Below are 27,925 nucleotides of genomic sequence, written 5' to 3'. Positions count from 1 at the left end.
TGCAATCCATCCTCACTCGACGCATCCACCAGCATCTCCGCCAGCACCGCCTCCTTCCCGTTACCCTGAGTGGCTTTCGGCCGTCCTTCTCTTCCGACGACCTACTCCTTCACCTCACTCATCTCCTTTCTGAACAGCTTCATTCCCGTCGCTCCGCAATCTTCCTCTCCCTGGACCTCGAACGTGCTTATGACTACGTATGGCATTCCGGTCTCCTCTTCAAGCTCCAAACTTTCGCCCTACATCCGTCTGATCGGCTCCTTTCTCTCCCACCGTCCTTCCTATGTCACCATCCATAACATGGATTCTTACACCTTTTTCCCCTCCGCCGGTGTGCCCCAAGGCTCCGTCCTCTCACCCCTTCTGTACCTTTTGGAAACGGCGTCACCCCCCCCCCCCCAATCCACCTTCTCCAATTTGCCGATGACACCGCCTTCCTTGCCCTTTCCCCCACCCTGCAGCGCTCCCAACACCTTCTCCAATCTCATCTTGACCTGTTCACCGCTTGGTGCAACCAGTGGTTGCTCAAGGTCAATCCCTCCGAACCCCAGGCAATCATTGTAGGCTAAACCACCCCTTCCTTCCGCCTCCTTGATTTCTATCTCACCGTCTATGACTGTCCTATCGCCCTCACCCCCACCCTCAAGTACCTTGGCGTCACCCTCGACCGTCGCCTCTCCTGGACCCCCCATCTCCGGACAATCCAAGCCAAGGCACGCTCCTGACTCCGTCTCCTCAAGCTCCTTTCCGGCCGTACGTGGGGTCTGGACCCCTCCACCATCCTCCACACCTATAAATCCCTCATCCGCCCTATCCTTTGTTACGCCCATCCGGCCTGGATCCCTGTTCCCCCCTACCTTTTATAAATCCCTCCAAATCCTTGAACGCCATGCTCTCCGCCTCGCCTATCGCATCTGTATCCCCTCCCCCACGCGAATCCTGTACGATCTCATTCCGTTCCCTCACCTCCTCCTTTTCCTTGAAAGGATCCGGATCCTGTGCACCTCCCGCAAACTCGATCCTCTTCACCTGCTTGTCTCGCCCATCCTCTCCCACCCCCGCCTGCTGCAGTGCCTGTATTCCCACGTCTCACCTGGTCTCCATCTCTCCACCCTCCTTACCCTCTCTCAAGGTGGCTTCTGCCAGCTCCCCCTCCCTGATGATGTCCTCCTCCCCTCCATCTACCCCTCCTATCAACTTTGGAGGAATTGTGGTGGACATATTGAGCATTTCCTGTAAAGAACATCATCTCGGCTTTGTCTTACTTTGTTATGCTAATTACTGCTATACTGATCGGATGAAGTGCCATCTCTCTGGAATTTTTGGAACTTTTGTATTTTTTTGTTTCTAATAAAGCCCCATGTCATTCCAAGCATGTGTGTCAATTTGTAACTCTCTACCTACATTATTCCGTGATTTATTCTGTTTTCAAATTTATACTGACATTTTGATCACCCGGTTTTACATAAGTATTAATTTGTTATTAGACTTTTATACATGAACAAGCTAGCAGCCTGCAGCCTGCTTATCCCCTTCAGAGTGAGAACTGATAGGAAAACGATGTACGCTAACGCTTGGCGATAACCACTTTGCTAACAATGGTAACTGCTCATAAGTAGTACTATAAAAGTTGTCTGATGGGTCCGTCGTTCGGTTTCGTCACATATCGCATTTGTCTGGAACACTTCTCGTCGACATCCCTGGTCTTTTTTTTCTCTTTTTTCATTCCACCTAGCAGTTGTAGTGTCAAAATTCCGTGCTGAAGTTAAACGTTGCAGGCTCTGTTGGTAGCACCGAGCGCCGATGACGTCAGCATTCCCCTCACACGTCTCCGCCCACCGCAAAGACCAATCGTATCATTTAGAGTTTTTGTTAGTTCTCAGCAACTGTTTTTGAAGAATGCCGACGTGAAGAAGTAGTTAAAAAAAATTTAACGCAACTGGTGTAGTATTTCTTGACATTGGAAATCTTGTTATTCTATTCACACCGCCACCCCTCCCCCCCCCCCCCCCCCCCCCCCCACCAGTGAAATCAGACTTCTTCTTTGTGCCACCTATACTTGCTTCACAGTCAAAGAGAATGACTGCTGAATGTGATGAAAGCTCAAAAAGTAGTATGGTTCCTACACACCATGAAAGTAAAACTACGTTCTACTATAATTTCAAAAGGACACTTTCACATATTTGCCGAAAATTGGGGGGAAGAAAACAAAGTAACATAAAAATATCGGCTACCGATGAAGACATTTCGATGTCCATATATCGATATATGGGGATGGGGAATAGCGCAGATATTTACCGATATTTTATGGGATAAGTGTCGATAAATCAACATTTAATCGCCAACACCACATCCTACCCCTGGAACAGTAATTCCTCTAGTCTGGCGTGTTCTAGTCTCCAACTAACAGTGCGGGGTGCACAATATGGCAATCCTCCATTGTGGCGGTCAGACATGGTCCACTGGGACTTTCAGGACTAGTCTGCTTGTCCTCAGGTTCCCACTCAGTCCAACATCAGGTTACTGTCACATCTGAATGTTCCACATAACTGGATACTGAACGATTCGACAAGGTGACCAAACGGATACCAAAAGTGTAGCCTTTTAGAACTATGCCAGCTGCTGATAATGCTGTCCCACATGAGTACGCGACATCTCCTTGTCCTTCTCAGTGATTACTTACCACCTGACGCTGTTTACATTGGCTATATACCCCACCAGCAATGGTAACAACACTAAAAACGAACACCACTAACCCACTCTGATGGCCTTTCTACCTGTCGGAGGGAATTGGAACTCTGTAATCACTTACATATCGGCCGACGGTGTACTCGTGTACGTTGTTACACAGACATCCGACCCCGTCATCTGTGTGCTTCGCTTTCTTTGTCAGACAGTATATACAAAGCAATAACTAGGACAGTGAAAAGTTAGGAATTGAATGAGGAGTCGGGAAGGGAGCTTTCATAGAACCGAAACTATTCTTATCACTTTAGAGGAACCTTTCAGATACTTCAATTAAGAAAAAGAAGGAATATCTATTAATCGTACATACTTCAAGCGTCCTCGTCCTTATGAGTACATTGCCCTGTCTGCTCGTCTTACAGATAAATTTCAGCAATGAAGACAAGAACGTAACACATCAAGAATGAAATTAGGCCGGAAATCAAATTACCACAACGTTAAAATAACGTATCATCAATAGACCGACAAACTACTAGAAATCCTCAATGAATTTGCAGAAACAGTTCTTAGTTGTCTTACAGTTGACGAGAGTGAGTAGAATGCAGTAAATTAAATAAATTCTTATTCTCTTCTTCATCCAAGTGTTAGACATTTGTCTGTTACGTCCTCTTGTTCTGTACCTCTGTTGTATGCGGTTAGATTCTTTTTCTTCTCTCAACATCTTTGTTCGTCTACCTGTGGATCTTTTCCCTATTGGTCGGCAATTAATTTTTATCTTAGGAATCTTATTTTCATTCCATCTTCTGATATGAAATCTCAGCTTATTTCTCTGCTTCATTAGCTATTCCTTGTGCTTCTAAATGCTATTTCTAGTGTGATTGCCGGCCGGGGTGGCCGAGCTGTTCTAGGCGCTACAGTCTGGAACCGCGCGACCGCTACGGTCGCAGGCTCGAATCCTGCCTAGGGCATGGATGTGTGTGATGTCCTTATGTTAGTTAGGTTTAATTAGTTCAAAGTTCCAGGGGACTGATGACCTTAGAAGTTAAGTCCCATAGTGCTCAGAGCCATTTGAACCATTTTTATCTTGTGTGATTCTTGTATTCTTTATCACTTAAATCATCCACACTTAGGTGTTCTTCTTAAAATGCTTATTCCCATAGTCCATATTCTTATTTCCCAAATAAATTGTAACGTAAAAATGGCCCGAGGTGTTTTTAAGAAAACCTGAGCTTTCGAAAAGAAAATTTGGATATGTCTGTATCGCTATCTGTAATTCCCGTTGTTTAATTTTACCTTCCTTCGTCCATGCTTGTAACGTTAAGTTTACATTTAGTGTATGTTATTGTTCTTGACTTACCACAGTGCGATGAGGATCATTAATGGCAAAAATATTCTGAAACTGAGTGTTGCTCAGTGACGGATGGATTGATGTATTATAAAAATTCCTAACATAAGCGGGAAAAAATACAAATATATCAATGTAGAGTTTAGAGTGGAAGAAGTAATTATGGGTGTTGTGGAAATGAAATGAAGGAGACTGTGATCTATAACCAGACTGAAGGTTGGTGGATAGGATAAAGAAACTGTTACCTGGGCTCCACGAGATCAAAACAGGTCAACGTGACGAAAAAACGAACGATATATGGATGACACAAGTAAACACTTACGTCAACATGCTTCTCCGTAAAGACACTAGTGCATGTAAAGAACCTTTATACGCCAGTATCGAACGGCCAGTGGTAAATATGTTGGTTGAATAAAAGGACAGCTGATTCAAATGTACGTGGTGATTTCCTGAATCTATATATCGGCATCACACAGTGTATGAGACTGCTTTGTTTCCAGTCGTTTCCAATCTCATTACTGCAAGGTATCTGATCAAAGCGCCATTCAAAGCAGCTCACTTTGACTATATTCGCAGCTCACAACTTAACACGCTTAGTTAATAATCTAGTTTGCAGTACCAAAGGTAGTACATATTGAATTACAAAGAGAGAATAATTGCATTTCCAGTACTAGCAAGAGTTCCGAACCGAGACTAATCTCTCTCTCTCCCTGCTGCAACATATGTGTTTTTTCCTTCAGACGCCTTAACGTGTCTTCTATTGGGTAACCCGTTTAAATCATTGATGTAAAGGTCCCGCGTTCAGTCTCAAAAGTATAGCTGTTCGCTATTGAGCTGAAAGACTTCCGGTACAGCTTCCGACACATCCTCTGCCAAAGAGGAGGAGGAGCTGATTTAATTTTATGTTACTCCAAAACTCATGTAGGAAGATAGCAGTTAAGGAAGCGAACTAAGTTAGAGTTCGTGGTAGCACGCAGGTCACAAAAACCGGTGCTTGCCTGAGACTGGATTATGATGGAAGGCTACTAGTCTGCCCTAGGTGAAGTAGTAGAATAAGATCGAAAATCTGTAATCACAAGAAAAACACTAACAGCATAGCACAGTAAAAATGCGAAAATACATTCCGTGATTATCTCTGAATCAAGAGTCGATGACTTTTGGATATGTAGTAGATAAGGAGATCTCGGAAAATGTAACACCTGCTGTCTACAATCTGAACAACAGGAGACTCAGCATTAGATTTTGAGAATAAACGTATCAGAACTACAGGATGACACATCACGGGCTCTAAAAGATCGATGAAGTTCTCGCCGAATTGTTACCACCTTAAAAAATATGTTTCATGCCAAAAGAGATTTATCTAGGTGAAAATCGTGAACACACTTCGTTTCGAGACAATATTTACTGTTCACCAAAATCTTACGTAAAGATTATTTTTGCGATTATCAGTTCAGATTCAGCTACAATCCATTTTCAGAAGTTCTACTGCTGCTGCAATACGTGTAACGAGGAATCATGTGGTATGTCATTCTCCATCAAAGTGAAACTGATTGTCGCAAAGGAAGTACTTGGTATCGTGACGGATGAAAAAAATACTTTGTGAAAAAAATTAATAGCTCAAGAGTACCATTTATGGCTTTGTATTAGTAATAATTAAGGCCAAACAAGTTACTCCAAAGAAATCATTCATTAATCTAAGGAAGGTGTCATAGCCCTTGTGTAGATACAGACGAGCACCATATACGATAATCAACAGGGTATGGTGAAATTGGGATGTCCTGAAAAGTAAATCCACATTAAGATTGGTTCAAATGGCTCTGAGCACTATGGGACTCAACTTCTGAGGTCATCAGTCAGCTAGAACTTAGAACTACTTAAACCTAACTAAACTAAGGACATCACACACATCCATGCCCGAGGCAGGATTCGAACCTGCGACCGTAGCGGTCGCGCGGTTCCAGACTGTAGCGCCTAGAACCGCTCGGCCACACCGGCCGGCTCCACATTAAGAGGACAGTAACACTGCGCAGTAGCTTATTCTCACGCTTGAACCTGCATGTAAGAGACACAATGAAGATAGTGAAAGAAAAGTATCGGAAAAATGTTCAAATGTGGGTGATTTCCTAAGGGACCAAACTACAGAGGTCATCGGTCCCAAGACTTACACACTACTTAATCTAGACCTAACTTATATTAAGAACAACACAAACTCCCATGCACAATCCGTGACATGGCGCCTTAGAACCCGCGGCGACTCCGCGCGGCAAAAGTATCGAATTTCGAAAGAAAGTTCGCTGGTGTCATATCATTGATGAAAACCGTCGCTTAAATATTATTTTTTGGGCGGAAAGTAATCAGTTTGTAAAAAAAAAGAACGTGAAATACTTTCGTTTTGCCTTTTGCCGAGAAGAAATGTGGCCAGGACGCACTACAGAAAAGTGGCGGTTATTGAGAGTAGCAGAAAAACAGAGAATAACAAATTCCTGAAAAAAGTTGTGAAAGACACAATAGAAGAAAAAGAGACTATTCGTAATAATGGGCAAGGACGATTGCTGAAGAAAATTGCCAATTATATAAAATCTTTACACGGCAAAATATCTACTGGTACATTTAAATATTAGTTCTTAACTTAATGTTTACAATTATTGTTGTTTAAGACTGCTAACATAATTCACAGTGTTATGGTTGTGGACGTATAGACTGACGGAATAGGCGCAGTAGTTTTGTAGCTCCTTGTGATCATCTCCAAGTTACTCTGCACGGCAAAGTCTGTGGTGGTAGCTCTTAGTGTGCGGCTGGTCAAACCTTGTCCAGTGATGAAAAACACAGCGGGAAATTCTGGTGGGCTGTTGTGGAGCCTTCAGCATCACACATAGAGACATCCTAACTATTTAATGGGTGATGGACCCATTACATACAAATTTTAAAAGAATCTGTCATTTATTAAATGAAGACAAGGCCATACGGTACGTAATTTTCCACGAATTTCATGGGAAGGAAAACACATCCGTTAATTATAATTAATGTATAATTTACAGAATTGGAGTAAATGTTAAATTCTACAGATACAGCTAACACAGTCTCAGTTTATCCGGTTACAATCGATATGGTCTAGGTTTCACAGTTTGAGTCAAGTAAAGGACTGTTACACTATCTTTTCTGAATTGATAGAAGCACAAAGACCAGCTGTGACTACTCATCAGTCTGAATATAAATGAAATAATAGCTAAAAGCAGGTGTGACTGCGCTCCCGATCAGGTCTGACGGGAACGTCGCCTAATTGAAGATGTAGTAACGATTGCTAGGTAGACTTTCAGAGGTAAAACTGTATGCAACACAATTACAGTAACAAAGGACTTTGATACTGTAAACCGTCAAACCGATGCTGTCGTAGAAAAAGTACAGGGTGGAACAAATAAAAGTGGCCCGGACCAGTGGATACGATTGGACGTGAATGTATGCACATAACTACACTCCCTGACGCGCACACCACGTGTACGCCCGCGACTGTGTCAGTGTGAGTGGAAGAGTGCAAAGGGAACGATGGTACTCACAGTGGGGCAGCGGCTGGTCGTTGTGGAAAGTTATCTGAAAACGACTTGGTCAGTTGTTTGCTGAGAAGTTTAACGGCGTCAAAATGCAAATAAGGAATGCAAAAAAAGAAACACTCCTAAACATGCCCTCACACCAGAAAATGTTGCTGTAGTTCACTAGAAAATGCTTCAGAGTCCTGTCAACTCACGCCGACGACTGGCGTATCACTTCCATCATGTGGCCGAATACTCCAGCTGCAGTTCCTTCTCTAAATGCTCGCACGAACGAAATAATGGCTGACATCGAAATAAGTGTCCAAGAAATAGAAAAGCAACTGAAATCACTCAACAGAGGTATGTCCTCTGGACCTGACGGGATACCAATTCGATTTTACACAGAGAACGCGAAAGAACTTGACCCTCTTCTAACAAGTCTCTAGAGGAACGGAAGGTTCCAAACTATTGGAAAAGAGCACGGGTAGTTCCAGTTTTCCAGAAGGGTCGTCGAGCAGATGCGCAAAACTATAGGCCGATATCACTCACATCTACCTGTTGCAGAATTTTAGAACATGTTTTTTGCTCTCGTATTATGTCATTTCTGGAAACCCAGAAACTACTTTGTAGGAATCAGCATGGATTCCGGAAACAGCGATCGTGTGTGACCCGACTCGCTTTATTTGTTCATGAGATCCAGAAAATATTAGGTACAGGCTCCCAGGTAGATGCCATTTTCCTTGACTTCCGGAGTGTTATGGGACCATTGCTTTTCATAATATACAGGGTGTTACGAAAAGGTACGGCCGAACTTTCAGGAAACATTCCTCACACACAAATAAAGAAAAGATGTTATGTGGACATGTGTCCGGAAACGCTTAATTTCCATGTTAGAGCTCATTTTAGTTTCGTTCTTCCACCTACGCTCAATGGAGCACGTTATCATGATTTGATACGGGATACTCTAACTGTGCTGCTAGGACATGTGCCTTTACAAGTACGACACAACATGTGGTTCATGCACGATGGAGCTCCTGCACATTTCAGTCGAAGTGTTTGTACGCTTCTGAACAACAGATTCGGTGACCGATGGATTGGTAGAGGCGGACCAATTCCATGGCCTCCACGCTCTCCTGACCTCAGCCCACTTCACTTTCATTTATGGGGGCATTTGAAAGCTCTTGTCTACGCAACCCCGGTACCAAATGTAGAGACTCTTCGTGCTCGTATTGTGGACGGCTGTGATACAATACACCATTCTCCAGGGCTGCATCAGCGTATCAGGGATTCCATGCGACGGAGTGTGGATGCAATTATCCTCGCTAACGGAGGACATTTCGAACATTTCCTGTTACAAAGTGTTTGAAGTCACGCTGGTTCGTTCTGTTGCTGTGTGTTTCCATTCCATGATTAACGTGCTTTGAAGAGAAGTAACATGGAAAGTAAGCGTTTCCGGACACATGTCCACATAACATATTTTCTTTCTTTGTGTGTGAAGAATGTTTCCTGAAACTTTGGCCGTACCTTTTTGTAACACCCTGTATATAAATGACCCAGTAGATAGTGTCGGAAGTTCCACGCGGCTTTTCGCGGATGATGCTGTAGTATACAGAGAAGTTGCAGCATTAGAAAGTTGCAGCGAAATGCAGGAAGATGTGCAGCGGATAGGCACTTGGTGCAGGGAGTGGCAACTGACCCTTAACATATACAAATGTAAAGTATTGCAAATGCATAGAAACAAGGCTCCTTTATTGTATGATTATATGATAGCGGAAAAAACACTGGTAGCAGTTACTTCTGTATAATATCTGGGCGTAATCGTACGGAACGATTTGAAGTGAAATGATCATATAAAATTAATTGTTGGTAAGGCGGGTGCCAGGTTAAGATTCATTCGGAGAGTCCTTAGAAAATGTAGTCCATCAACAAAGGAGGTGGCTTACAAAACACTCGTTCGACCTATACTTGAGTATTGCTCATCAGTGTGGGATCCGTACCAGGTCGGGTTGACAGAGGAGATAGAGAAGATCCAAAGAAGAGCGTCGCGTTTCGTCACAGGGTTATTTGGTAAGCGAAGCGTTACGGTGATGTTTAGCAAACTCAAGTGGCAGACTCTGCAAGAGAGGCGCTCTGCATCGCGGTGTAGCTTGCTGTCCAGGTTTCGAGAGGGTGCGTTTCTGGATGAGGTATCGAATATATTGATTCTCCCTACTTACACCTCCAGAGGAGGTCACGAATGTAAAATTAGAGAGATTCGAGCGCGCACGGAGGCTTTCGGGCAGTCGTTCTTCCTGCGAACCATACGCGACTGGAACAGGAAAGGGAGGTAATGACAGTGGCACATAAGGTGCCCTCCGCCACGTATCGTTGGGTGGCTTGCGGAGTATAAATGTAGATATAGATGTAGATGTAGACGTGCACATGCATCCCTAGAAAGTGTTCATGCATTAAAAGCAGCAGTTGCTCCTCATGGTCTCCAGTGGCTTTTCACTCATATAACAATCAATGGTTTGGACATTGATCTGTTCTATATGTCCGATGAAGCCTAATATCATCTGAGTGGTTATGTCAACTCACAGAATATAAGTTCCGGCTGCATAGACTCCTCATATCTTCCACCAAACACCATTGCATGATGAGCAGGTTGGAGTTTGTTGTATAGTGTCTGCACGTCGCATTATTGGTCCCAGCAGTTGCTCCTCAGCGTCTCCAGTGACTGTTCAATCAGATATGAATGAATGGTTCGGACATTTATCTATTCTATAGGTGCAATGAATCCTAATTTCATCTGATTGATTATGTCAACTCACAGAATATATGTTCGGGCTGCATAGAATGCTCATATCTTCCACCTAACACCATTGCGTGATTAGAAGGTGGGAGTTTGTAGTGCAGTGTCTGCACGCCACATTATTGTTCCCATCTTCTTTCATCTGACGCTGACTTCGATGCGTTACATTGCCAATATTTTGAAACTGTTGGTGGCAGCATTAACAGAGGAGGAAAAGACCTACAGTTACTTTTAACAGGATGGAGCAACTACATATAGAGCCGACCGAATCCTGTAGCACATTTTCACAATCTTCATGCCTGAGAGAGCTGTTAGCAGTGGTCAGTCTGGTCGTGGCCCTAGGTGGCCATGCAGGTCACCTGATTTGTCAGTGTTCGATTACTTTGTGTGGGAGTCCGCACGCCTAAGGCGTATCGCAACAATCCTTGCAGTCTTCAAGAAATGCAGCAGAACATTTCAAATGAGACTGGAGCAATTTCAGCAGCCCAATTTCTATCGGCCTTCAGCAGCTTCCTGAAAGGGCTCAGAACTGCCAAGAGACGAATGGTGGTCACTTTCAACATTCGCTATAGTCAGGTTAGTACTGCATTTCCTTCCCTTGCTGTGTTCCTTTGTACCCTGGAACTCTGTTCTCCGGGTCACTTTTGTGTGTTCCACCCTGTATAACGTAGGTTTAGGCAACGGCAAAAACAAGTAAAGACAGATAACGAGTCGAGCGAATAAAAAGTTAGCTCGATAGCTCTATGCTGTGGATGTTTTTCCTGCTACAATAAAGGGACAGCCGACACAGAGGAAAATTAACTGGATAACTACATATAGAATACTGTACAGGTATGCTAAATGTTAGAATGAAAGCAGCAGAAACAAACAGAAATAAGAGAGAATATCATGTTAGGTAATGTAAACTTAGTTCAGTAATCAGGAGAGGAAACTAAAACGATTGTGGTGCTGATTCACTTAAAGGTAATTTTATATTAAATAGTCCATTGTTGTCATTAAGAAAGTGGACTAGAATGACTGAATAAGTATAGAAACACAAAATAGTCTTCCTCAATGTGCTCGCCGTTGCGGGTTGTACATCTGGAGGTTATAGCTATTACATTGTATACATCCGAATGTTTCCAATTTTATCACAGTTGTCAATTTGCAGAATGTTAAGTTTGTGGAAACAAGACTTTACTCAACTATTTTTCTCTTTTTTAAGTGGGAATAAGGCAATGTGGACATAAGGCTAACCGCAAGGCACAGCACCTTTCACGCCACGTCCCCTATGGGGCTTTGATGATCATTTCTGTGAGGGCCTCGTGCTTACAGACCAATACCACTGACGTCAGCCTGTTGCAGGATCTTAGAGCATATTCTGAGCATAGACATTACGATATTAATGGCGGAAAATAAGTTCCTCCCTAGCATGACTTATGCAGAAACTACACGTGTGATACACACATGACATCTCGTAATCAATAGCTGTAGGTGCACAGGAGATTTCCATATTTCTAAATTTACAAAAGACGTTCTATACTTTGTGACATCATTGACTACTAGCCATGATGCCCGCACACACCCCCTTCCCCCCCCCCCCCCCTGCGGGTTGGGTCCGGTCGTTAGAATAAGCCGGCGGTATTTCTGCCTGCCGCAATAGCTGACTACGTGGTGTTTTTTGTTTCTACATTCTGCATCACGATCTTGCATGCTCCTTATTGTCGTGTAGCGGGCTTTGCTACCTGTTGTAACCACAACCAACAGCGGGAACGCCTTGGGCTGCGGATCGGAGTCGCCAGGCGGGGAAGCCGCCGGGTGAACACAGGACGAGTCGGACGACAGACCAACGACAACTGACAACAACAGACCACGACCGACTATGAGCGAAACAACAAGAAAGAGATAAACAACGGAGGCTTGTGGAAACAACAACACCAAACACCAAACGTAAATACACTCGGAACCAGAGCCAGGCAAATGCCAACGACGAGCAACGACCAGAACGCAGGACCGCCGAGATAGAAACGAAATCCAGAGCGAGTACCAGACTGGCTGGACTAGGGTAGAGCGGGTCCCTATACAGGGTGAGTCACCTAACATTACCGCTGGATGTATTTGTAAACCATATCAAATACTGACGAATCGATTCCACAGACCGAACGTGAGGAGAGGGGCTAGTGTAATTGGTTAATACAAATCATAAAAAAAAATGCACGGAAGTATGTTTTTTAACACAAACCTACGTTTTCTTAAATGGAACCCCGTTAGTTTTGTTAGCACATCTGAACATACAAACAAATACGCAAGCAGTGCCGTTTGTTCCATTGTAAAATGTTAATTACATCCGGAGATATTGTAACCTAAAGTTTACGCTTGAAACCTCCGATGTTCAGTTGCGTGTTGTAACAAACACGGGCCACGGTCGGCGAGCAGCAACTGCAGGGACATGTTTACGATGACGACCGTGTTTACGAATGTGGCTGTAGTGCAATGTTGTGGTTTGGTCTAGCTGTCGCAGTGTCCGCATGTAGCGCTTGCTGCTATTGTTATCCTGCATTCGTCTCCGCACGCAGACCAACTGTAGTACACCGTGTTACCAGACGTCTGTGATAGTGTAGTGTTGTAGGAACTACGACCATGGTGTATTCGAACTCTGAAAAGGCGGAGATGATAGTCATGTATGGCGAGTGTCGACCAAATGCAGCTGAAGCCTGCAGGGTGTATGCAGAACGGTACCCGGACACAGAGCATCCAACGTGCCGCACATTGCAAAACATGTACCGCCAACTGTACGCAACAGGTATGGTCGTAGCACGAAAACGGGTCCGTAACAGGCCCACACAGGAGAAGTGGGTGCAGTTGGTGTGTTAGCTGCTGTTGCCATGAACCCACACATGAGTACACGGGACATTGCGAGAGCCTGTGGACTGAGTCAAAGTAGTGTAATGCGCGTACTGCATAAAAATGGCTCTGAGCACTATGGGACTTAACTTCTGAGGTCATCAGTCCCCTAGAACTTAGAACTACTTAAACCTAACTAACCTAAGGACATCACACACATCCATGCCCGAGACAGGATTCGAACCTGCGACAGTAGCTGTCTCGCGGCTCCAGACTGTAGCGCATAGAACCGCTCGGCCACCCCGGCCGGCCGTAGTGCATAGTCACCGCTTTCACCCGTTCCATGTGTCGCTACATCAGCAATTACATGGTGATGACTTTAATCATCGAGTGCAATTCTGTCAGTGGGCATTAACAGAGAATGAGTAGCAGTTCTACATGTTTACCGATGAAGCGGGTTTCACAAACCACGGGGCAGTGCATCTACGGAATATCATTACTCGTCCGTGGACAATCCTCGCTGGCTCAGACATGTAGAGCGACAGCGACCGTGGACTGTAAATGTATGGTGCGGAATCATTGGCGACCACCTCATTGGTCCTCACTTCATTGCAGGGGCCCAACAGCTGCAACATACATCGCGTTTCTACAGAATGATCTGCCAACGTTGCTCGAAAATGTCCCACTGGAAACGCGTCGACGTATGTGGTATCAGCATGATGGTGCACCTGCACATTCCGCAATTAACACAAGGCTGACCCCTGACAGGATGTTCGACGGGCGTTTCATAGGACGTGGAGGACGCATAAATTGGCCAGCCCGTTCTCCTGATCTTACACCTCTGGAATTCTTTCTGTGGGGTACGTTAAAGGAGAATGTGTACTGTGATGTGCCTACAACCCAAGAGGATATGAAACAACGTATTGTGGCAGCCTGCGGCGACATTACACCAGATGTACTGCGGCGTGTACGACATTCATTACGCCAGAGATTGCAATTGTGTGCAGCAAATGATGGCCACCACATTGAACATCTATTGGCCTGACATGTCGGGACACACTCTATTCCACTCCGTAATTGAAAACGGAAACCACGTGTGTACGTAATGTACATGTGCGTCAGTGAAAAAGACCAATAAAAAGGTGTTAGCATGTGGACGTAATGCGCTGTTCCAGTCTCTTCTGTACCTAAGGTCCATCACCGTTCCCTTTGGATCCCTACGTAATTCGGTGCTCTCCGATAACACGATCGAACAGCGGAGTAGTGGTACTGAAGCGTCAACTTTAGGTTACAATATCTCTGGATGTAACTAACATTTTACAATGCAACAAACGGCACTGATTACGTATTTGTTTATATGTTCTTATGTGCTAACAAAACTAACGGGGTTCCATTTTTAAAAAAACGTAGGTTTGTCTTAAAAAACATACTTCCGTGCATTTTTTTTATGGTTTGTATTAACCAATTACACTAGCCGCTCTCCTCACGTTCGGTCTGTGGAATCGATTCGTCAGTATTTGATGTGGTTTACGAAATATATCCAGCGGTAACTTTAGGTGACTCACCCTGTATACGAAACCGGAGGGAGCGGCTATTGGCCGCTGTCTGCACATGGCTTAGCGGTGACGCCCTCGCTGCGCGAGAGCCGCTGCGCGGAGGCGGATCCTTCTATGGGCTGACCACGTCCAATTGTTCTGCCGCGTGTTCGACTTCCGCGGCGGAAAGTACTAGACTACCAACGTCTTATGGGTTGCTTACTTCTCATCTCCTGCGCCGGTCCATCCTTCGCACACATGACAATTCTGGACCATTTCGGCACCTGAAATCCTGCACGGTGGCCAGTCCGACCTGGTGGGGTTGTCATGCACCCTCTTGGTGGTAGCTCCCTGACAACACAGGGATCGCACTGCTGATGCCAGGGTTGAGACCCCCCACGTATGCCAAGGTTTAGGTGCCCATCCCTTCTGGGGCACCAGGACTCCTGGCAATGGCCATCACACCAGGTGGCCCTTGCTGAGGCTGGGTGGTGCCCGTGGGGAGAGCCCCTGATCGGAGTGGATGCCATCAAGGCGGATGACCCGCGATGAAACGGGTTAAATTGAATCAAGGTGGTAGTCGCTCGTCCCCAGCTGTCTCAAAGGGCGTAAGGAATGGTTTTGATGCTGCGACCTATGTTTCCCGATCGTTCGCCTCCCTGGCCACATCTTTGGAGAACCCTAAGGCGACCAGGTCTTGCGAGCCGTATTCGCCTCAGTACCTAGTTAGCAGTAGGACTGATGAAGCGACCTTTCAGGTAACGAATCCCCAGTATTTTGTTCACCATGTTGAAGATAGGATTGGAGAAGTGGCGGCGTTGTCCAAAATGTGCCGCAGGTCGATTTTGATTCAAACGACATCCCCAGACCAGTCGCGGGCGTTGCTCGCCTGTGACAAGCTGGGTGACGTCTCTGTCTCGATTACGCCCCATAAAACCCTTAACATGGTCCAGGGTACTATTTTCCATGAGGAGCCCCTTTTGCAGTTGGACGAGGAGCTACGCGCCAACTTAGAGCGGCGGGGCGTCCACTTCATCTGGCGTATGCATAGGGGTTCCCAGGATAACAGGGTTGCTACCAGTGCCTTCATCTTGGCTTTTGAGGGCGACTCGTTACCTGAAAAGTTCAAGGTGATGGTTTACTGTGGTGAGGAGAAACCATATGTGCCTCCTCCTATGCGATGCTTCAAGTGCTGGATGTATGGCCACATGTCATCTCGCTGTAGCTCCAGCACCACATGCAGGGTTTGCGGTCGTCCTCTGCATCCGGGCGCTCCGTGTGTGTCTTCTCCCACTTGTGTCAATTGTGGGAAACATCACTCCCCCTGATCTCCAGACTGCCCTGTTTTCCATCAGGAGCGGCGAATAATGAAAAAAAAAAAACCTGGACAGGCTCACCTATCAAGATGCAAAGAGGAAATACGAGCGACTTCATCCTGTTTCGATGGCAACATCCTATGTTGCAACTGCGGCTTCGTTGCCCCAGTTAGCGATGGCTGTGCCTGCGTATGTTAAACCTCCAGTGGCCCTCAGGGCCGCTTCGCCTCTTCCCCCCCATGTCCGTGATGGGGGACACTGCTTCTTCTGCTGCTACCAAGGTACCTCCTTTGGGGACCAACCCCAAATTTGAACGGTATATTCTCTAGGCATTTTTCTAGAAGAACCATGCTCCCGTTTTCAAAAATCTTTAAATCTTATCGAGGAAAATCCCAAAAACATTATTTTTGGGTACCAAAACAGGGCCGCTGATTCCAAGACAGCTATGCTAAAAAAATGGCTGAAATTCTTATAATATGTTACTGAGATCCTGTTCTCGTGAAACCTTGAAAATTTTCTTAATATGCTTATCTGTTTCCGAGATACAGAGATTCAAATTTACTACCGTTTACACTTGAAATACGTAAAATTCCGTGTGTACAGAGATCTAGATAATAAATAACCACAGAAAATTGTTTGAATGTTAATGGTGTATTCTCTAGGCATCTGTGTAGAAGTGCCATCTTCCTGTTTTCAAAACTATTTTTCTGTTTTGCGGAAACACCCCAAAACATGGTTTTTGGATACGAAAACAGAGCCGCGAATACCAAGACGGCCCTGCACAATAATTGGCTATAATTTTTACGAATTATTTTTAAGATCCCTCCCTCGAACTGCCTTGAAAATTTTCTTGGTGTGTTAATCCATTTTCGGTATACAGAGGTTCAAAGTTAATACTACAAGTACAATTCGCAAGTAAGATCCGGTGTGAGACGAATACGTTATTTGAAAAGTGACATAGGACGGAGAAATACGCTGCACAGTGTCTCCCTTACCATCAGAATGGTTCTGGGAACTAAATGTAGCAGTACTGAAACAAATACAAAATTTTTGTGCACAATAAATACGGTCTGAGATGTAAAATTAGTTTTTTTGTTTTTTTGAATCTCACATAAAGAAACTACCAAAATTTTACTGGTCCATAAAGTTCTTTCCATACAACAGACATACTCGGCAGTAGCAGAGAAAAGAAGAGAACTTGCGGAAAAACGCTCCTACCACAGGAAAAAAAGGCAAAAATGCTAGTATTTAAAATTCACTGACTGAGAGATGTGTTTTCTGGTGCCTCATTCTAAGCTCATTCAAACATCTTCACATTAAGTTTCGGCATGATAACATATTCGCGCTTTTTTATGCTGAAAGGGAAGGAGACAGTGGCAGTGGGAAAAGACGAAAAAGTAATATATACTGTAAGACGGCAGGCAGTGATTGTGGTATACAAAGAGGGAAGGAGACTGGGCCGTGCACAGCTCGCGTTTATCCCATTTATTGTTTGTCAGCTTCTATCACGGCACTGCCGCCTCGTTTTCTTATTCCATTTACTGGCGTCACTAGCTTCCTGCCTTACTTGCCTGTCAGCGGCAGCAGCAGCGCGTATCGGTAAGTGCACTGTCGTGCCATCTCTGGAGCGACCGATAGTATTTCCGGGTCGTCGTGTGTCTGGAAGTCAGTTCGGGACGGACCAGCAGTGCAGTCAGGAAGCAGCAGCAGTGAAGTCGGGAACGGAGCACCAGTGAGGCGCCGATAGCGAGTGCTCGCCGACCGCTGGCGAAACACATGAACTGTCCGACAGAGGGAGATTGGAGCGGGACGACCGTTGGTTGGTCGTTCGGTTGGTCGTCTCATCGGCTGACGTATATTTCGTCCTTTCATTGTTTCTGTGTCTAAGAGTTGGTCGGTTGGCGTGGAGCACCGAGGATGTCTCCGTGGCGTGTGTCTGGTCAGGCCTTCTGGTGGCGTCCACGCGCGGTCGGAATGTGAGATGCTGTTCCCATTGCTACGACGTCCATGGTTCACCGATCCCGAACACGAAAGTTGAGTCTTTACTTAATCTACCAGCCAGCCCCAAATGTTCACATTGTGTCGTCTGAATTTCGTTGTCGGCTGTTGGGACACTCCTGCGAGCAACAACGTGTGTTTTCAAGTTGGCGAAATTGTAGCCGCCCTCCTGTGGTGTTGAACTTAACTTGATTATTTTTGAACTGGAGTGCACCAGCGGAACCTTCTGCCTTGTGGCCTTTAACGTTCCGGTTACCTGTCCTGTCCGTTGACGTCAGTTCAGGCAGTGTATGTTCCTCGTCGTGTTGTGGTTGTTTAGCACGGCTTGTAGTTTTACAGCTGAATGTGTAATTTGTCGTGGGTGCCGATACCTTCTGCGTTGTTTCTTTGAACTCCCTGTTTTGTGCTGGTCGGTGGGGCGGAATTATCCTGCCGCTTGATCCGTTGACTGTCTGTCGGTTGGGTTGCCGTCGGATTGAGAATGGTTGGGCCTACTGCCTGTCTCACCTGAGCGAGCATTAGTGTTTGAATTCCAGGATGACGCTTGGAAACTTCTGAGCGCCGTTTAATGTACTGTCTTTCCTTATTTGTCCTTGTTGTTTGTTTATATATGGCTTCTAGCGGACGTTAAAGTAAAGTTGTTTTGCCTATAAGGCGTGAGATTGTTTGGGCCTTCAGCCTAATTTGGAGAAATGTTTTAAGATAAGGCTTTCTGCCTTTTAAATTAAAATTCCTGTTTTGGAGTCTTAAGTTATTGGCCTTCAGCCGATTTCAAATTAAAATTGTTTTGCCCTTAAGGTGTGAGATTGTTTGGGCCTACAGCCTAATTTAGAGAAATGTTTTAAGATGAGGCCTGTTGCCTTCTAAAATTCAAATTCTTGTTTTTGAGTCTTAAGTGATTGCCCTTCAGCTGGTTTTAAATTAAAGTTGTTTTGCCCTTGAGGCGTGAGATTGAATGGCGCATTTTGCTTGGAATTGAGTTCTAAAATTAATGTTTGGCTTGCTCTCTTTTTAATGTTTTATTTACTCTTCTAATGTTTGTCAAATGAATTAAGTATTATGTTCGAGCGCAACTGACAGCCACTCATTTTGGCCCCTTTACACAAATTAAACTATCTGTCCTGTCCTGATGGTATATCAGGGGATCTCAGAGACAATTGCATTGTGAGAGAAAGAGGGAAATTGGCAATGGAACATAGTTGAAAGTGACAGAAGACTGGCAAGAAAAGAGTGAAAAAGACAGTGTAAAGAGGGGTGAGGAGGAGTAAGGAGTGGGTGAGAGCAATGACAACTGCGAAAAGGGAGAGATAGTGACACTGAGAAGTGACAGTAGCAGTGGGAAGGACATGGTAGCAGTAGGGGAGAACAAGAGGGAGTCAATGACAGTGATAGAAGACAGTAGTTGCAGAACAAAAGTAGGGAGACTGTGGTTGTGAGGTACGGAGACACAAAAATAGAAAATGACAATGAGTTGGGCCGAATGAGCGAGTGAGAAGGGGAAAATGGGAGTGGATTGGTGTTGGACTAGCACTAGTCGATGTGAGCGAGTTAAGGTTACTGGAGGCTGTGGCAGTGAGATGTGAGTTGCATGTTAAGAAGAGCGCGAATATGTTGGAATGCCAAAATTTTTGTGAAACCGTTTTTAAGGTGCTGAGGAAGCTAGACTGAGCTGATACCCTACTTTTCAATCAGAGTCTCTTAAAGGGGAGCGTGTTCGCCTTTCTTGGGTTCCAATAGGAGCGATTTTCCGCTACTGCCACTTTTATTTAAGGATAATAGCTCCACTGAAATCACCGCAATGCATGATGGTACTATCGACATTATAGAATATGTGACACTGTTCTTAACAGGGTGTGTGATCACCAAGGACGGTAGTGCATGCTCTGTAATACATACTGACCAGAAGGTTGGTAAGAAGTTCTTGTGGTAGGATGTTACATTACTCCATCAGCGACGTTGACGGCTGCTGTGTGGTTGTTGGTGCATATGGATTTGCTGCAGCGCCTCTCCGCAACACATCTCACACACGGTCGATAGGATTGGGCAGGCCAGCCCATTCACCGAATACCCTCTCGTTGTAAGAGCTCCCTCTCGGCTGCTCTCCTGCTGTGCGATGCGAATCATGTCAGCCATAAAAATGAAGCCAGGTCCAAATGCCCACTGAAAAGACGCACATGTGGAAGCAGCACATTAACACAAGAACGTTGATCGGTGAATGTACCATCTTCGAAGAATTTCAGGACAGTACACCTATGCACCCATTATACCTCCCAATACCTGAACACCTGAACCACCAAAACTAACATTTTCGACAATGCTGGACGTACCCTCATGTTGCGACACATGGAAACTCGCAATGCACACAGGAACATTATCCAGCACTATCGTCTTGGTATTCCAAATTCTGTGGTGTGTGGAGGCGTAATGTCGCGAGGCCCAGGAAGGCACTAGGCCCTGAGTTCATTTTGATGGATGATTATGCGTGACTGCATCCCACAGCGCCGGTGAAGTAGCTCTTGGAACGAGAGGTGAATGATCTGTCATGCCAATTGTCCCGACCTAAATCACGCCAAACACATGTGAGATGCGTTGGGGAGACGTATTGGGCCACATCCAACAGCCATCCAGCAAATATCGACCGCGGTGGTGGAGGAATGGAACGCCCAATCACACGAACACTTTACCATCCTTGTGGCCACAAGGGAGCAAGTTGCAGAACATCCATTGCCATCAGAGATGATCACACATCCTATTAGAACCATGTCATACCTTAGTAGTGTGCAGGGGACCATTATGAGTCTCAGCGACCTCAGTGTGATTATTGTCTTTTAATAGTCAGTTCTGTTCGTCTCATTACGTGATTTTTCAGTTGCCTTCTGTATTAGACGGTATTAGTTTTGCGCTAGATTGTAATCTGCTAAGTAGAGGAACGCATCACGAGATAATTTGCACTAATTAAAATATTTACTATCCCATTAATCCAGAACGGTACAGTCGCTGGCAGATGAACCATGTTCAATAAATGCCCAAACGAAGGTTTTGTAAGCGGCGTCTTTATTAAGTAAATTAAACTGAGCTGTGATTATTCCGATAAGTCTCAGCAAAGCATTTATACCCCAAGAAAGTTAGATATATCTGATCGTTCCACTATAAATCACTAGATAAATACTGCTAGATAGCTGACCACCACAAATGACTCCACAGACTGGTCACTTTTCATGTAGTTGAACGATATCGCATCTTCCTTCAAATTATTCAAGATTCATTACTTTATTATTTTGAGATTCAGCTGCCTGTCAGTTGACTATGGCTTCCCATTGGGAATAATCTAGTTCGAGATGCTTGATGGAATATTTTAAGTCCAATAGGAAACCAGTAATGATCTCAGCTTCGACATGGTATTAATCTCCAGCCTTCCTTTTGTGGTTTAAAAAATTAGATTTCTTAAATTATCTGCGAGAGCATTAAATGTATTTGCAAAGGGTTAACAAGAGTTTTAATGATACTGAAACCGAACTGTGTTTCACAAGTTCTAAATTCTTATCTCATGAGAATAGTTGCTGAAACGATATTAAAAATAAAAACAAAAAGTGTTATGGGAATCTAGACGTCTTTAGTCACCAGGGACTTAAAAAGTCGTTCGGCATAAGATTTTTTGGTCCGAAGGGAAGAAGATATAAAATGAAAATTTCCTGTTAACATTTTTAGGTAACCTGTGTCCATAAAAGCTTTTTGTTGTCATCTTCATTATGTTAACTTTTCATATTCCAACTAATGAACCAATGGAAGGGTGCTCTATATTTACGCAAGTGATCGAACAAAATAAAATAGATTCTATGTAGCGGAGGTCGACGACGTTCTGCGCTTCATTTTGCTGCTCTTTGTGGCATGTCATCATCGGCTGACATTTCAGCAAGATAATGCCCGCATCCACACGGCGAGAGTTTCTGCTGCGTGTCTTCGCGCTTGCCAAAAGCTATATAGGCCACAATGTCGCCAGATCTCTCCTGAATTGAGAACGTATGGACCATTATAGACAAGACTCTTCAATAAGCTCTAGATTTCGACGATCTATGGTGGCAGCTGCACATAATTTGGCACGATATCCCTCTAGAGGATACCCCTCAATTCTGTGAAGCAATGGCAAGCCGTATAACTGATACAGATAGACCGGAGGTGTACCAACGTGGTATTGAATCACTCAATTTGTGAAGCATTTTCTCTTGAAGAAATCATTTAATTTTTCTGAAACTGTAATCATTTGTTTGACTATACAATTACATCACACCTACCGATAACCGTCCCATTCGGATAAATCCTTCCTAGTGCGTCGTGTTTTAATTTTTTTTTTTCCTAGATGTGTTTCATGGAATGACATTCCACTTACATTCACCTACCTTTGATTTGTTTCGACATTGACTCTAGCTAATATATTCTGTCTAAAATAGCGTCACCATACACTAAAAAATATTATATATCCGCCCGTATAGCCGAGGGCGTTAACTCGCCGCTTCAGCGATTCCGGGAGGTGAGCCTGCTTTCGACCGAATACCCCTCGTGGATTATGATGAGGACTGATGAGCTGGTCAACTAGGGTGTGAATTTTATGCGATTCCCCACGTTTAACAAGATAAATATAGCAAGAACAGTTAAACTATTTAATCATCTACTCTACCATCTATGACGTCATCCAGGCGCAATCGAAGGTCGCCGGTCGAGATGTCTCGAACTAGTTAGACTCGCGCATGGGCTTTATTTTATCTCTTGCAACTGTCCACACGTTTGGGAATTTCGGTACATTCTTGCAGATGTTAAAGAATTTGTATACGATATTCTGTAGTAACCGTTAGATCCAGACAAAACATCACTTTTAGTGAACCATTTTCGGTGGTGTCTTGGCACCTGATCGTGTACAGATATTCAGAAACCTTGAATTAAAATTTCTCTTTTCTTCATTTAGACGTCAAAGTTGTTTATATCCAAATTGGTATGTTCTGTAACGTTGTTCTCTGAATCTCTCTCTCGTTCATTAATTCTTATTCTACAGGGGATGCTCACCAGGTACGACGGGTATCAGGAAGCTGAAATACCGGGGTGGACCAAAACTAGTACCAAGAGAACGATGGTTTCATATGTCAGCGGCGGTACCCAAGTAGCATCTGTTCCATATGTTAGCGGTGGCTGTTTAATATCCTCTGTGACATGGAGCCGGCCGCTGTGGCTGAGGAGTTCCAGGCGCTTCAGTCCGGAACCACGCGGCTGCTACGGTCGCAGTTTCGAATCCTGCATCGGGCATGGATGTGTGTGATGTCCTTAGGTTAGTTAGGTTTAAGTAGTTCTAAGTCTAGGGAACTGATGACCTCAGATGTTAAGTCCCATAGAACTTAGAGCCATCTGAACCATTTTTTAGTAACACGGAGCTTGCTCCACTCGATATTGATAGCCTCTGACACTCAAACATTACAAGGTCTTTTAGAGAAAGATTTCCCGCCCAACCCAATGGGGAAGGAGAAGGCACCATCGGATTCGGTGGGTAGCCGACTAGAAGACTCAAATGAATCTGAACATTTCAAATCACCCAATTCTCATCAAGAGCATAATTCCAAAATAAATCTTAGACACGATAACCTCATTGCAACACTTAACATAAATTCCTTACTGAAAACTGGAAAGCACAAAAACTTCACAAATTAATACGACAGAGAAAACATCATAATCGCAGGACTCCAAGAAATGAAAAATACAACAGAAGACCCATTTGAAACTCAAGGTTATAGAATTGACAATGGAAAACCTGGACAAAAAGTTGTGAAACGGTGCCCACAATTCGGAACAGTATTTAGAGTAAATTTGAAAATGACAGATTCAATGACTGATTTTAAAGCTGTTTCTCCAGGAACCATAACTGTAGCTCAGAAAGCCACAAACAAGATCTACACTGTCATAAACGCCCATGCTCCTATCAATGAAAAAAATTTTCTAAGAAGAACTATGGTAGAGGTAGAATATTTCAGGAACCTTTTGGATCAAACAATAAGTCAAATCAATAAAAACAACTTAAAAGTCTTAATAGGAGATTTTAATGCGCAACTGGGAAAGGACGAGAAGTCAGAGACATAATGGGAAAATGGGCTCCACATAAACAAACTAATAGAAATGGACAAAGACCATTAGAAATTTGTAGAACACAGGGGCTTATTTCTAAATCCACATATTTTAAAAGAAAACCAAGCAAAGTAATGACATGGTAACATCCTGAGTGGACAAGAGGAGAGGCGCAGCTGGACCATGCCTGTATAGACAAATTGTGTCATAAAGAAATTCGAAATGTTGAAGTACTGAGAGGATCAGACACAGGTTCACATCATTATTTGGTCAAAGTCAAATATACTCCATTAAGGAGAAAAGAGAGAATGATTGGAGATAAAAGAAAGTATGGCCCACATAAATTACTCAAAATGACAAATATCAGAAAAAGACACAAAATACAATAGTAACCGATAATCTTGAACTAACACCAATTAAAAAAAAACATGCTGAAGGATCGGCCCCAATAAATCAATGTAAAAATAAAGATCTTGGACTACAGTATGTGGCAAATTTCTCGAGAAAGACATCAAGCTTGGATAAAATTTCAAACTCACAAAACAGAAGAAAATGCAACTAATCTCAAAAGAACCTCTCTGGTGGACAGCACCTTGATGTAGCACTGTCCATACACTTGGAAATGCTTGTGTGTCTGCGTGACACAGAGGGCTATGCCGGCTGTGGTAACTTACTGTCGGTAAGGTCTTGGCCGCTGGACTAGACTAAGTGCGTCCGCCGCTCGTGGTCTCGCGGTAGCGTTCTCGCTTCCCGAGCACGGGGTCCCGGGTTCGATTCCCGTCGGGGTCAGGGATTTTCACCTGCCTCGAGATGACTGGGTGTTTGTGTTGTCCTCATCATTTCATCATCATCATCCAGGAAAGTGGCGAAATAGGACTGAGCAAAGATTGGGTAATTGTACGGGCGCTGATAACCACGCAGTTGAGCGCCCCACAAACCAAACATCATCATCATCTCAGACTAAGTGTGTCTAAGTGTGTCCCACAACGACCTATGATCCCACATCCATTCCTTGTCCTTTCGCAACTCCTCAGTACCCAACCCAATGTGTGATGCGATCTGTAGCGAGGGGTGCGTGGCACATGGGAAGATGTGTCGTGAATGGAGCCTCACGGCTACAGGGTGACCTCTGTGAGTAATTAGCCTTGCACTGTGTGAGGTTTCCGTGGTGTGGACCGATTATATACCCAACTCTCGTATTGCCAAAATGGATATGAAAGAATATTGGAATACTGAGGGGCAAACTGAGACCTCAGACACCCAAACATTGGGGCTGCAACTGATGGAAAACATCCTCTCAGCTGAACAGGGGGCAGACCTGATCAAGAAATGGGAATAGTTACTAAGAAGTTGGACCAGATTAAGATCAAAGACTTGTCTGGAGCTCAGGGGAGGAAATGTGTCAGAGAACAAAAGCTAAAGGAAGGAAAAGAGTGGCTTTTTAAACGAGAGTGGAGGGAACTAAAAGGGCTTGAGCCCAAGACCACCAAGAAAAGACTGTCCCAGGGTGAAGGTGGTGCCCCTATCATGTCAAGGGCAGGCAGTAAGAGAACAAGGAAAGATTCTCAGACTCCCACTTCTCAGGATAAACGTATCCAGAGAAAGCTGAGGCAAGACATAGGGAAACCGACCTATATTACTGCAGTCACGATTTTTAGGATGGCGGTTTTCCAGCAAGGCCGTCCACTGATCAACATCACCTCGCAGTAGATGGCTCTCTTCGAGAAGCCTGGGGAGGACTCTGCTCCAAGAGAGTCTATATAGATCACGGTGCTCTTATCTTTGTCTGTGTGGGGGTGGGTACAGTGGTCTGGTTTAAGGAAAATGTGCCCCAAATACCACATTGGGAGGATGCGAAGCTGCTGGTAAAGACAGCTGCTGAGCTCTTGAAGATCGCAAAGATATTAATCTTGGTGCCAAAACACTTCAAGGATATCTCTCCAGAGACCCTGATTGACAAAATATTGTCGGAAAAGCCGAAAGTATCGACAGAGGATTGGGAGGTAATCAACCGGGAGGCTGCATCGAACGGCCAAAAGGTTGTCCCTGAAGGCAGCACGGGAACAGGACCTGACACTATAATTGGGGTTCTCGCAAGTATCCGTCAGAGTAATCAAAGACATCAGAAGCGACAATGGCGGCAAGATGGAGACTGAATGTGCCACAGATAAATCAGCGACACAGCAAAAGGGGCCACTGCTGCCCTGAGTCGTCTTCTGGGAAGACAAGAAGTGGACGTGGCCCTAATTCACGAATCCTATTTACATAAAGGGGGTGTCTCAAACCTTGGCGGCACTGGAGGTAAGCTGGTTTATGTTAGAAATATAAGAAACTCCAGAACGTGTGCATTTATGTAAAAAATGGAATCCCGTTCATGCCAATGGTGGAGATTTTATTCTAGAGACTTAGTGACCATCAGGATACGGTAGGGTGAGGAAGGTGTCGCAAGGGAGTTTGTAATGGCCTCGGCATACCTTTCTTATGAGGACAGTGCTCCTTCTTCTCAGGAGGTGAGGAGACGGAAACCTGTGCACAACAGGGCGACCAGCTATTCATTGGATGCTATGCTAATGCCCAGCGCACTCGCAGTCGATCAGCCGACCCGAGCGGAACGCTGCTCTCTGCACCTGGCGTAGCTGCCCGCGGATAGCTCCTTGGAGTGGTCTCTAATAAGCTGCAACTGGCGTAGCTGCCAGTGACGCTCTTCTGAGCGGCACGAACCCGCGCAAGCTGCTTAACGCTTTCGGGCGCTAAGTGGCAAGAGCTTCTGCTCAACTTCCTGCAACTTCGGTTGCAAATCTCCCCAGCGGGACTCTCCCGTTCTTTGGTAGGGTAATCTCAGTGTCAGGGGCCCGTTCGCGTCGGATAACCCCGCGCACTGTAGGCCGCTCTCTTCAACCCGCGCTCTCTTGCGCCGCGCATTGCACTCCGCGCAGATAGGTCGTAGGGACACCCCTCTTCTGTAGGAACAAGGTACACAGCGCTTTCGCTAAAAAGCAAATATTGTCAATCCTTAAAAAGAGCAAAATTGTCGTGCATCCATCCTTCCCTATCCAAATAAATAAATACTCCTGAAACAGCAAAGATGTCCGATCTTTCCTGTGCTTCCCCACCACTCACCCGCAGCAAAGCTGCAGCACAAGAGGCGGTAATGCCGGCTACTCCCGCCATCATTTCCGTCCCACTGTCCACCTTCCAGGAGCAGGTTGCCCTGAAGGACAAGCAGATCGCGTAACAGCTGGAGTTGATCGCAGAGCTGATGGGCAATGAAAACACACGAACAGAAACACCCACACCACACACACAGGCACCTGCTGAACAACAGAAGGACATGCCCCCTATTTCACCTCTGGCGGCCCAGGCACCGACGGAACTGGATCCAGAGCCGACAGAGGACACAACAAACACAAATGAAGACGGGCCGTGGCAGCAGGTCGGCCCAAGGCGCAAACAGCAGCCAACTACGCAAACAAGTGAGCCCACAAACTCACGAGGCAACGACCGAGCGCTGCTGCCAACACCATCTACGTCGCGAACAAACAACAATAATAACACAGGGACCAACACAAACAACCCTGCGACTGCAGCAACCACAAACATACACGCAGCTACGCAGAACACAAACAACACCGCGACTGGCTTCCCACCGGTCATCATTCATAACTATGGAGACCTAAGTCTCCTAAACAAGGAATTTAACAATAAGGACAGCCCCACAACATACTACTCTAAGCTCACCGGGGAACACGCCGCACTGTACGTGGCGAACAAGGCAGAGTACACGAATCTACTGGACTTTC

The sequence above is a fragment of the Schistocerca cancellata genome, chromosome 3 (genome assembly GCF_023864275.1).
Source record: "Schistocerca cancellata isolate TAMUIC-IGC-003103 chromosome 3, iqSchCanc2.1, whole genome shotgun sequence".
Taxonomy (NCBI): Eukaryota; Metazoa; Arthropoda; class Insecta; order Orthoptera; family Acrididae; genus Schistocerca; species Schistocerca cancellata.
This window is presented reverse-complemented; position numbering follows the sequence as displayed.